At 36.7% G+C, this 12,675-nt stretch overlaps 1 long non-coding RNA gene across 1 annotated transcript; it reads left to right on the top strand.

Moving 5' to 3' along the window:
• Positions 1-4,502: 4,502 nt before the first annotated feature.
• On the top strand, positions 4,503-6,201 carry LOC127128217 (uncharacterized). The gene is made up of 2 exons (XR_007805776.1): positions 4,503-4,943; positions 5,664-6,201. It is a non-coding gene; the product is annotated as an uncharacterized LOC127128217 (long non-coding RNA).
• The last annotated feature ends 6,474 nt before the right edge of the window (positions 6,202-12,675 follow it).

Genomic DNA, 12,675 nt, shown 5'->3' with positions numbered 1-12,675 from the left:
GTTTTGTTTCAGCGTCTTTATGACTCTTGCCTCTCGCATTCATATACTTAGCTTTAGCACACTCATACGCACATGTGGCTTTCTCTTGGGCTACCTAACAATGAGATATAAGATAGTAAACTTAGCACCCACATAGATTTCTCTTGGGCTACCTAACAATGATATCGTAGGATAGTTTTGTATGATCATGCATCTTTATTTGTTCATCAATCCCTTTCCTTTGATTTGGCTTGATCAAATTCCCATTTTATTAATTAGATCCTTTCATTTGTTATACTTCCCTCTTTGTATTTGTCAAGTGACCATAAGTCCCTTGGTCACGTGATAGAACTTTCCTTTGTTACTCTAAAGCTTCATCCTCCCAAACAAGTTCAAGGCCCTCAGTGGACTACAACTTTCCTCAACAGTCATTCATCTGACTCATTCTCACCAGCATCTTTGCGACCCTGCTCCAATAACTTGTCAGTCATTGACTAGGCTTGCATGCCACGAGCCTTAAGCAATAGAGAATGATAAGAGTGGATTTTCCCTACACTTGTCTAGAAGATCTCTGAGTACGGGACGAATGACCCAGTTGCTCATGGTATTTTCCTATATTCATAGGCTTTAGTGCAATTCTAGTTAAATCACTATCTAGTCTGCACCTTTCTCTATGGCTCCTCTGTTCAGATCCTTTTGGTTTAAACACCATTGCAATCTCATTCTTTTAGGGTTGACACCTTCATGGTTGTTCCCTGAGTTGACACCTTTATGGCTATTCCCACTCTTTTTCTTTTTAGGGTTAACACCTTCATGGTTATTCCCTGGGTTGACACCTTTATGGTTATTCTCACTCTTTTCCTTTTTAGGGTTGACACCTTCATGGTTATTCCCTAGGTTGACACCTTTATGGTTATTCCGACTCTTTTCCTTTTCAGGGTTGACACCTTCATGGTTATTCCATGGGCTGACACCTTCATGGTTATTACCTCATTTTGGTTTAAATACTATTGCAATTTCCTTTTTAGGGTTGACACCTTCTTGGTTATTCCCTAGGTTGACACCTTCATGGTTATTCCCCTTTCTTGGTTTAAACACCTTTCCCTTACCATGTTAGGCCCAGTGCTTTAGTAAGACCCTTGTCATATGAGTCTCCGGCTTTGACAAGTTCCTGCTTTTCTTCCTTACCATGTTAGACCCGGTGCTTTGGTAAGACCCTTGTCATATGAATCTCCGGCTTTGACAAGTTTCCTTTCTGTTGGTTTAAACACCATTGCAATTTCCTCTTTTTTCAGGGACACACCTTTATGGATAACCCCATCTCTTTTGGGACACACCTTCATGGTTAACCCCCATCTTTCTTTGGTTTTGACACCATAATTCAGGTTGACACCGTCATGGTTATATACCTTTTCAAGGACATGCCTTTATGGTTAACCCCCTCTTTTTTCAAGGACACACCTTCATGGTTAACCCCCATCTTTCTTTGGTTTAAATACCACCCCCAATCATCATATCTCTTTTTAGTCTTAGTTCTCTGAACTATAGAGCTCTGACTTCCTTATTACACTATAAGGATACCTAGGCATGAGGATGCGAGTCATCGGCGAGCACCTTTCTCCCCCCTTCTCTCCTCTCCGCACTTTTCAGTATTTGTTCTCTGAACTACGGGACTCTGACTTTCTCATTGCACCATGAGAATACATAGGCATGAAGGCCACAATCCTTCTCGAGCACCCTTTTTCTAACCCTTTTATGTTTTGCAGGTACATGAAGATAACAACACCCATCCAAGCAAGATCATTCAAGACAGTTCCCATGGAGTACCATGTATGTAAGGGGTGCTAATACCTTCCCCTTGCATAACCTATTCCTTACCTGTTTCTCTGTTTTCTTTTTCCCTTGGGTTTTCTTGATGTTTTCCCTTCCCTATATTAGGATTAATAAAGTTCAGTGGCGACTCTATTGTACCTTCGAATGTGTGATGCGCTCGATGTGCATATTTCATCTTTCTTTAGTACATGATTGTTATATTTGGCATTGGAGAAGTACACGGATTCAACTTCAACTATAACTCCATTATTTTGCGTGGTACTATGATCATCCTTTAATTTTTTATAGAATGAATATCTAGTAATGTCGTATTCACTCCAAGTAATTACATTAAACTTAGGAATACGTGACAACCATTTTAATTGTCTTTGATGCACAAGTACTCTCTTTAGAAACACTTTCATTAAACCAAGTTATGAAAGTTTTGTTATGCTCTGTCAACCACCATTTTTCATTCATATGAGGGTATTTTTCCTTTATAAGACTTTTGTGAGCGATCAAGTAAGGTTGAACTTCAACAAGGTTATTCAATATATATACAAATGTGTTTGTAGAACTACATCTCGGCTAAAAGTTTTAACATTTAAACCCTGAGTATCTCTACCATCATATCTTCCCTCATTAAGAGACTCGGGAATTCCTATAGAGTTAGCTTCTGACAAATACATTGTATAAAACTCAATAGCTTCTTATGTGATGTATCGTTCAATGATCAAAGCTTCCGGATGGTGATGATTCTTAGTATACCCTTTGAAGATCTTCATGTAATTCTCTACAGGATACATCCACCATAAATAAACTAGACCAAAAATTCTAATCTCCCTTATTAGTTGAACAATAAGCGAACCATAATGTAAAAAATGATGGAGGGAAAAGCATCTCTAATTGACACAAGATAATTGCAGCCTCATGTTCCAACTCGTCTAAATTTTCAGGATCAATGACTTTACTACATATTCTCGCTATGCGAAAAATACAGAGTCGCCATCAGATTTTATTTATTCTAAAAGAAAGTGATATTATCGAGAAAACCACAAAAGAATGATCGTCGCAACCATGAGCGGATTCGGAAGTCGATTATGCAAGGGGAAGGTATTAACACCCCTCACATCTATTGTACTCAATGGGAACCATCTAGATTGTCTTTCGCTTGAATGGGTGTTACTACCTTAATGCTTATTTGCTAAAGTTTTAAGGAGTGGAAGTGAGTTTTTTATTAGTGTGCTCACCAAGGATCTGGGCCCTCGTGCCCACGTATCCTCATATTGAAACGAGGAATCATAGCTCCGTAGTTCAGAGTAAAAATGTTTGTTGGTTGGTTGGTTTTACATTGAAAATGGGTTTTCAAAGTGATGCCCTAAGACGCAAAGAAGAGTTTGATGAGTTGTTGTTGTTTTTAGGGTTTTGAAAAGAAAGATTATTTGACTTCAGATTGCACTAAAGACTATGAGTGAAGGTGAATACTCAAACACATGGGCCAATCATCCAGAGTTCAAAATACTCAGAATGGGTGTATAAAAGCTCCATCTCCACTTCTTAAGGCTCGTGGCATACAATCCTAAGCATATTTTATTGGGTTTTGAATTTGATTTGAGAAAATTCCGCTTGAAGTTGGATCAAGGGTTTATTTTAATGTTTATGAAAATATGATGACGATCCTATCTCATAAGGTTGGCCAGCAAGCAACAAAAAAACAAAGGAAATCAAGGAAAAAGTACACCAAAGTGGGGAGAGGGATACATTAAAAATACAAGGGAGTAACACAAGAAATAAAGGGTCTCGTTGTAAGGTAGCCCAAGAGAAAGCCTTGTTTGTGCATTGTGTCCTAAGCTAACAAGTGGATAATGGAATTACAAAGCATGTCTCCCTAAGGTAGTGCCATGAATTCTCTCTTGTAATAAAAGATTACAAGTCCATTATGAAACTCCAAGTTATGCATAGGTCAATCACAATAGTCCAAGGTCCAAGCAAGGGTCCTAACAAGTCCTCTAAGTCCATCACATTAAGTCTCACACAAAGTCCATAATACTCCATGATATGCTAAGGTCATTCACAAAGTCCAATATGTCCATAATACCCCAAGCTTAGGTCTCAATGTAGATGAATTAAGTCTTTTAGGTCATTTTCATTTTATCATGTTTTTGTTCATTTTTGATTATGTGTCAAGATAAGAACAAAAGAAATGAAAGAAGACGAAATGAAATGGATAACATGTGCAAGAATTAAATTGCAAGAATTTAAATTGCATAAATTTAAATGTTAGGAGTTAAAATTTAGGAATTAGTGATTAGTAGTTAGATTGCAAGGAATTAAAATTGCAAGCAGTAAAGAAGATTAAAATCAAACTATAATGCAATTAATCAAATTATTATACTAAAAATAAAATGAAATAAAATGCAAAAATAAAATGATATTAAAAGTAAAATCAAAATGAAATAATAGAAGTGAAAAAATCAAGAGTTGATAATGTTGAAAAGAAATTAAAATGAAAAAATAAGATTAGAAATGGAACTAGAAAATAAGCAAAAACTAGTAGGGAGGGTGTAAGGCTGAAAAAAGTGGTGCAAATAGCTTATTGATGGGTTGTGAAGCCCAAAGTCAAAGCAAGACTAATGGCCTGGGGGTATATGTACAAGTATGGTGTGGAAAGCATGTTTGGATGGGCCTGGCCCAACCGTTACAGATGCAAACATTGAAGGATTCAAACATAGAAGTATCACATTAGGATACCTCAACCTCACATGTCTGTACCTCTTTTGCTTGCTTTCAAATTCATCGCTGGAACCACAATAACTCCGCCGCGCCGGAGCTCATTACAGGCGGAGACGGAGCATGAAACCACATCAAACCTACACCGCTCCACTCGTTTCGTCATTCTCTATTCGAATTCAATATCAATTTTGCATGATTCTTGCTATAACTCCCAAATCAAACCTTTCTAACCATGAACCCTAAGTTATAACATCATAAATTAAATCCTCTTGTGGAGGAATCAAAGTCTCTAGGGTTAGGGTTATGATTCCTCAAGTACTAATATACATAGTGGTAACCGATTTGAAGCAGCACGAAACAAAATTTAGACTTACCTATCGGATAAGATGAAGGTTGACAACAACGAAGAAGGCGCACATGTACGATACTCTATTCTAAACCTCTTCCTTCCTTGCTACTCTTCTTTTGTTGCTTCCCTCGTATTACTCTAAATTCAGTGAATCGTTCCGAGTCTTGGTGAGTGAAGAGAGAAGTTGAAGGAGTGTGATTCCAAGGGAGAGTGATCAAGAGATAGTGAATGTGAGTTGAATTCAAATTTTGTTGAGAGAAATATGGAGGTAGAAGTGTGAGCAATGTGAAATTTGGTGAAAAATGATTCTTCAAGAATAACCGATGATTGGTAAAATGATGATTTATATAAGGGTGATGCTTTAGAGGGTGGGTTAGGGAATTTAATCCATGTTAGTTAGATTCTGTTGATAAGATGGAAATTCTGTTAATGAATTCATTGAGCAATTCTGAAATTAATTATGAATCTGGAAATTGAGGGGCTGCTGTGAGTTTAGCTTGAATTTGTTTCACGTGAAAAATTTCTGGCAATTTGAATATAAGTTTGAATGAGCTGGCAAAGATTAATGGTCTAAATTCTGTTAATAGATTTGCCCTGCTATATTCTACTAAAACTGATATGTTAGAAACTAGTGATGTGGTTAGTATTAGGTCTGATCATACTATTAATCATTGTTAATGATGTGAAACTCTTAACCTGGTCTGTTAGGATTGGGATGCAATTAATTTGAAACTGACTTGACTATCATGTTGATGTACTGCTATGAATGAATTTTCTACCTATTGAATAGTTGTGCAGGTGCAGGTGTAACCGGTTACCACGCCGAAAATTGGGGCTCTAGGCTGCAATATGGGGCTACACGAAGCAGGTGTAACTGATTACCGGAACCGGTTACCCACACGAAGGTTGGTAGTTCCTGGGTGCAAACAAGGCTATGTGAAACATGCGTAACCGGTTACCTACATGATAATAAGGGTTCTGGGTTGCATGATGAGGTTATATGCAGTAGACGTAACCGATTACCGTAACCGATTATCCATACAAAAAATGGTGGTTCTAGGCTTAACTTTGTGCTAACTTGAAGGTGCATCATGGAGAACGGAATGGTAGCTTCCAAGTTCAAATTTCCTTCCTTTTTCTACTTGATTCAAGCTATGTATGGTGATGCTATGTATTTATTAAGTAACATGAGAATGTAAATGCAAATGCAAACTATACTTATGTAATGAACATTAATCAATCCAATTTTATGATTTTAGATTAAATCAAATTTCACTCTTTTTGTATGAAACGTATGAAAAACTCTTATGAAGTGCAAGTTTCTATAATTGAATGTAAATATTTTCCACTTTAAATCGATTCTAAAATGCCCTTTATTAATGCAATGCAATGAAAAACTCATAAGTGACAAATGACCAATGAAATGGATTAACATGTAGACTATAAATCAAGCTTAAGACAATCAATAACTGATTTGTTGACTTTGATCTACTGGTTGACCAAAAAGTCAACAGTTGATCAAAAAGTTAACAGTTGACCAAAAGTTAACTTAGACAAAAATGATGCAATTCAATGTATCATGCTTGTGATGAATCTTAAAATGAAATGCAATGGGTGAATGGATCAAAATGACAAACAAAACTATGAATGGATGACCAACCATTAAAAGAGTCAATGCAATATCTAGACCAACACACAACCATGTAATGAACCATATGATCATCAAATAAATATCACATTGACCAAATAATCTTGATGGACCCAAAACTAAAGATGCATGATAGCCATGACTCATAATGCAAAAGGCATAGAGGATCAGGGTTTTGTTCTTGGTTGAGAACCCCTTAAGATAATGTCAAGAAACCCTAGTTTTCCTCAAGTACTAATACCATGCCTTGAGTCCATGTAGCATGCTTTCTTGTTATGAATCAGGCTAATGAAAATGTAGTTATGAAATGGTGAATGTATGCATATGTATTAAATCCATTTTATAGATGAAGGTTGTATGGAAGGTAAGATAAATTTTGGGGTATGACAACTGCCCCTATTTAATCTTCTCGGACTTAAAGGTATGAATAGAAACGACTTGCAGACATTCGAGGTAGGAGAGGATTAAATACTAGAATATCCATAAATTTTTCCATTGGGGATGAAGGTGACGTAATATGAGGTAAGGGTATTAGGAATTTTGTTTATTGGAGATATGGAATGGAGGATAGACTTTTGTACAGAGTCATCTGCTAGGGATCAGCTAAAACATTTGTGGGGGACATGGATCAGTTGAATAAAGATATGTTTTGTTATGCATGATGTATGCAATATATGGTTAATTTTTTTCTATCCTTCTCTTTCTTTTCCGCTTTTCCTTCTTTTCTCTACATTCTTTTCCTTTTTCTTTTCTCTTATTTTTTTCTGCCTCCACTATCAAATTTTGGCATGTATCAATGATTGAAATATTTGTTGGTGTAAGCCCTAGAGGCCAATACATTTTGGTACTTGTATCGAATAATAAAAGGCATTCTCTTTATTATGGTTGATTAATAAAGTCCCTGGAATAGATAGTCCGTTTAATGTATTAAGTGTGACTTAATCATGAGAACACATTAAACATAAGGACACTATTCCTAAAGTATCCGTAGTCGAGCTTTAGTGTGAAGTGGGATAACATTAAAGCATCAAGACTATTATGTTTGTAGACTGATGATCACATCTCATGGATCATGGATAAAGAGTTATCAAGTCTTAAACATAGGTATGAATATTAGAAGTAATATTTATACCGGTTTGACCCGCTATGAGAATACTATATAGAAAGTTATGCAAGGTGTCATAAGTTATTCTCATGGTGATAATAGTGTATTCCACTCTTCGACCTGAAACCACTATGGACCCTAGATGTAGAGTCGAGTGCTTTATTGCTGATCCAACGTTGTCCGTAACTGGATAACCATAAAGACAGTTGATGGGTACTCCACAAAGCATGCTGAGGGACATGAGTGACCTAGATGGAATTTGCCCATCCTGCATAACAGGATAAATGTCTATGGGCCCAATATTGAACTGGACAAGGATGACACGGTCTATGCCTTGTGTTCAATATAGACATAAGGGCAAAGGGGTAATTATACACATAAGTATTATCACAGAAGGAATTGTCAGATCACATGACATTTTCGTGTCTTGGATAGCAGTGATGTGTTGCTAGATACCGCTCACTGTTTATTATGTTAAATGCGTGATTTAATATAATTGCCAACGTCACGAAAACCTACAGGGTCACACACAAAGGACGGATTGATGAGAGATAGAGTAACTAAGGAATACTGTAAGGCACGGTGCCCTTAAGTGAGTTATAGAGCATCGTAAGGTACGATGTACTTGAGTAGAATACGAAATATGGTAAGGTACCATGAGCTTAAGTGATTTTGGGCATATTATAAGATATGGGCCAAAATACACTTAAGTGGGCTTTTTAGCTTGAAGCCCACACAAGTGGTTCTATAAATAGAACCCTTGTGCAGAAGCATTCATTGGCGGTTGCATTATTTTCGTTTTCTCTCACTCTCTCTCTCTCACTCAAAGCCTTCATTCGTACCAGCTAGCACTGAGATTGAAGGAACCCGTTCGTGTGGACTGAGTAGAGACGTTGTCATCGTTCAACGTTCGTGATCGCTCCGTGGATCTGCATCAAAGGTTTTGATCGTCACAAGAGATCTGCACCAAAGGTTTCAATCGTCACAAGAGGTAAATATTCTATCACTGATCATGACCATTCGTAAGGATCTCTAAAGGAGAAAATTTTAATTTCCGCTGCGTTTTGGACCGCAATTCTCCTTCAATATTCCCACAGGATCCCATGATGGTAAAAAATCATGTATTTGTAAAAGAAAAATAACAGAGGATATAGAAATAAAATTGAAATCTTCTGCAAAAGGAAGAGAGACATCATGCACAAGGCAAACAACTTGATTGAGAAATGGTTAAACTTCCTGCTATAAAAGGTAGAGGAGACTTGCAAAAGGAAAGAAAAGGGTATAATATTTCCTCATGCACGAGGCATATGAGAAAACCTCAGTAAAAGGATAAGAAAGCACACGAAGGCAAATGTGATTTATCATGCAAAAGGTAATGAGAACTCCTTAATAAAAGGTCACGAAGAAAGATGAAGGTGAAGTACGACTTCGTTGGGGATATGGTTTTTCTCGTACAGAAGGTAGCAACGGATCCTTAGAAAGAGAAAATGGGGACTTCCTATTAAAAGGCTAAGAAGAAAGATGGGTAGATTTCTCACAAAAAAAGGTGATGAGAAGCACCTCGACAAAAGGTTAAAGGACGAGGTTGGAATTCAACTTCTCATACAAAAGGTAATGAGAAATCCTTAATAAAAGGTCAAGAAGAAAAATGGGAATGAAATTCTCCTACATGAAGCTAGCGGAAATATACCAGAACGTAACGCACACTCGAACATACAGCAGAGTCGCCATCGAACTTTATTTATTCCTGAAGGAAAGGGAAAACATTGATAAAACCCGTGGGAAAGAGATATGTTGGGTAAGGAAGTCAGTTATGCAAGGGGAAGGTATTATCACCCCTAACATCCATGGTACTCCATGGGAACCGTTTCGATTGTTCTCTCTCGAATAGGTGTTATATCTAAAGAGTACTCATAAAAGAATGAGGGGAAATAAAAAGAATAGATAAAGTGCTTGGTGAGGATTGGGGCCCTCATGCCTACGTATCCTCATAGTGAAATGAGGAATTCAGAGTCCGTAGTTCAAAGAACTAGTGGTAGGAGGTGAAAAGAATTGTGATAACAATATGGTCTAAACCAAAGGATAAGTGTTTTGAACTCCAACAAGGGTGAAAAGATAAACCCAAGAATAAGATGGCTCTTACCAATATGTGGGTTAGCATGGCTGCCGCTATAGGGTAATGCCGAAAAGACGAAGAAATAAGTGTTTGGGCACAGTCCCAAACATCTCTTGATTCACAAGGTGATGCAAGAATGAGCACAAAGAGGTAGTGTATTCGGCTTAAAGATAACTGGTATATCACATGGAGTGAATGAAGGTAGAATACGAATGTATCATGGAGATGAATGGAGTGAAGTGACCAAAGTCACATAAATGAATATTTGTTAACAAGTGACTGAAGAAGTGTAGTTTGAAACTGAAAGGTGAAAGTGTATCGGAATCCATAAGAGAAATGGGATTTGTACCATAGAGGGAAACAACTTTAACCGATGTGTGGACTAGCATGGCTTCCATTATAGGGTATTTAGCCAAAATAGAAGGAATTAAATGTATGGGTATAAGCCAAATAACTCTAGGTAGAAATGTGGCCTTTTCGCCAGGTGTCCTAAAAGGGTGTATATGGAACTCCAAAGGAAACTGTGTTTCGATGTCAAAGGGATAATATGTCACTGGGTGAACGATTTATGATCGACAGTAGATAATGAATCATTAAAGATATGAATGGTGACCTAAGGTGAAAGGAGGAATAATTAGGAGTATGCTCGCCAAGGATTCGCATCCTTGTGCCAACGTATTCTCATTGTGCAATGAGAAAGTCAGAGCAATTGTAGTTCGTGGAACCACGAGAACAAAGAGAGATAAGGGTGATAAAAAGTATAACTTGTACCAACAGAATGGTATCAAGGGAACCCACAAATGGATGGAACTTGGAATCGAAGAGTAAACAGGCATTTACCAGTACGTGGGCTAGTAGGGCTGCCGCTATAGGGTAAAGCCAAAAATATAAACTGAATTAAGTGTTTAGGAACAATCCCAAATAACTCTTGATTCGCAAGACAGACTGCCGCTATATCATCCTAAAAGGGTATAGGCGGGGCCCAAGGAAAAGTATTGTTGTGTACAAGGAACAATATATCACTGGAGGGGGAACAAACAATTTGAGATCAAAGAAGGGCAGTATCTTGGATCCAAGAAGGAGATAGACTCTGAATCGAATAGTAAGGTAGGAATTTACCGGTACGTGGGCTAGCATGGTTTCCGCTATAGGGTAAAGCCAAAAACAAAGATTGAATTAAGTGTTTGGGCATAGTCCTAAACAAGTCTTGATTGATAAGGTGGACTGCCGCTAAATCGTCCTAAAAGGATGTACAAGGAGTCCAAGGAGAAGTATAGTTGATCTCAAGAAGATGGTATTGATTGAATGATTCGAGAAGGATTGATTAAATAAGGTAGAAATAGATAAGGTAGATCGCGAAGAATATGAATTCTCCTGCCTACATATCCTTATAGTGCAATAAGGAAATTAGAGCTTTCGTAGTTCAACCCACTAGGGCTGAAAACAAGAATGATTAATGAGGCAAGAAGAGATGATATAATGATTGAATAAAAGAATGGAATAGACTTAATAGTTACTTGATAAGGATCATACTAAAGTCTATGAGTAAAGGTGGATACGATAAGCAATAAGCCAAACGTCTCGCACCCAAAGATATCCAGAATGAGTGTAGGAGAAGCTCCAGTCCCATTCCTTCTTTAATACTTAAGGCTCATGGCATGTAATTCTCATCTTAACTTTCAAGTGGAGAGAAGAGAATCTTTGTTGTTTCTTGTGATGATGATGAAGACCTTAACAATCATTCGATTCGAATTGCACTAAAGTCTATGAATAAAGGTGAATACGATGAGCGCTGGGTCATTTGTCCCATACCCAAAGATATTCAGAATGGGGGTAGGAATTCTCCAGTCTCATTCCTTATCCATTTCTTAAGGCTCGTGTCGTATAACTTAGATTATGATTGATAAGTTGTTGATGTAGCCCTTGCTTATTGTATTGCTTTGTGAAGAGAGAGACTTGCCAATTGTATACTTAGAATTATGATAAAGTATATTATTAGAGGTGAATACGATGAGTGCTGGGTCATTCGTCTCATACCCAAAGATATTCAGAATAGGGGTAGGAATTATCCAGTCTCATTCCTTCTCTATTACTTAAGGCTCATGCCACACAATTCTAACTTTGATTTGACAAGCTCTTGAAGTTTCCACCTTTGATGTACTTGTATTACCCGCTGCTTGGTATGACTGAGGATGCCTTGATTGAGAATCTTGACTTGAGGCTTCGAGTTCCACAGCTTAGAAGAAAAATTCTTATTAAATGACTAAATGTCTTTTGGTCATTAATTTAGTTGTGGGATTATACAAGTTCAAAGGATTTAATTTATCAAAATCACTTTTGATCAATTCAAATCATGGGGTTTGATTTGATTAGAAAACTAGGATTAGAACCTAATCTAATGGTTAAGATTGAATCAAACTATCATAAGGGATCATATTATGGTTAATCAAGGTTAGGTTAAAATCTATGTCAGAAATTCCTAAAGGAACATACAATCCTATGGGTCAAGGTTTGATTAAAATTCTATGTCAAAAATTCCTAAGGGAAAATACAATTATATGGTTAAAATACCAAAATAAACCCCTAAGGGGTAAAATGGTTATATCACAAAATATTGATATTAAATTTCTAACCAAGCAAAAATCAATTACAAATCAAATCTAAATTCTAAACAATCTTCATTAAATCTAATTCTAAATGATCTAACTAAACTTAATCAATTTTAATACCTAATTAAACTAAAGGTTAATATTTCTAAAAATTCTAGTCTAAGTCTAATTACCTCTAATAACCTCTAATGTTCTAAAAATCTATTATTTCTAATTAACCTAATATTCTAATATTTCTAATTAAAACTAAATTTAACTCTAATCACTATTAAAAATCTAATAGCTAATTAAACCTAATTAACTCTAATTCTAAAATTTTAAAAG

The sequence above is a fragment of the Lathyrus oleraceus genome, chromosome 3 (genome assembly GCF_024323335.1).
Source record: "Lathyrus oleraceus cultivar Zhongwan6 chromosome 3, CAAS_Psat_ZW6_1.0, whole genome shotgun sequence".
In the NCBI taxonomy this organism is placed as follows: domain Eukaryota; kingdom Viridiplantae; phylum Streptophyta; class Magnoliopsida; order Fabales; family Fabaceae; genus Lathyrus; species Lathyrus oleraceus.
This window is presented reverse-complemented; position numbering and strand designations above follow the sequence as displayed.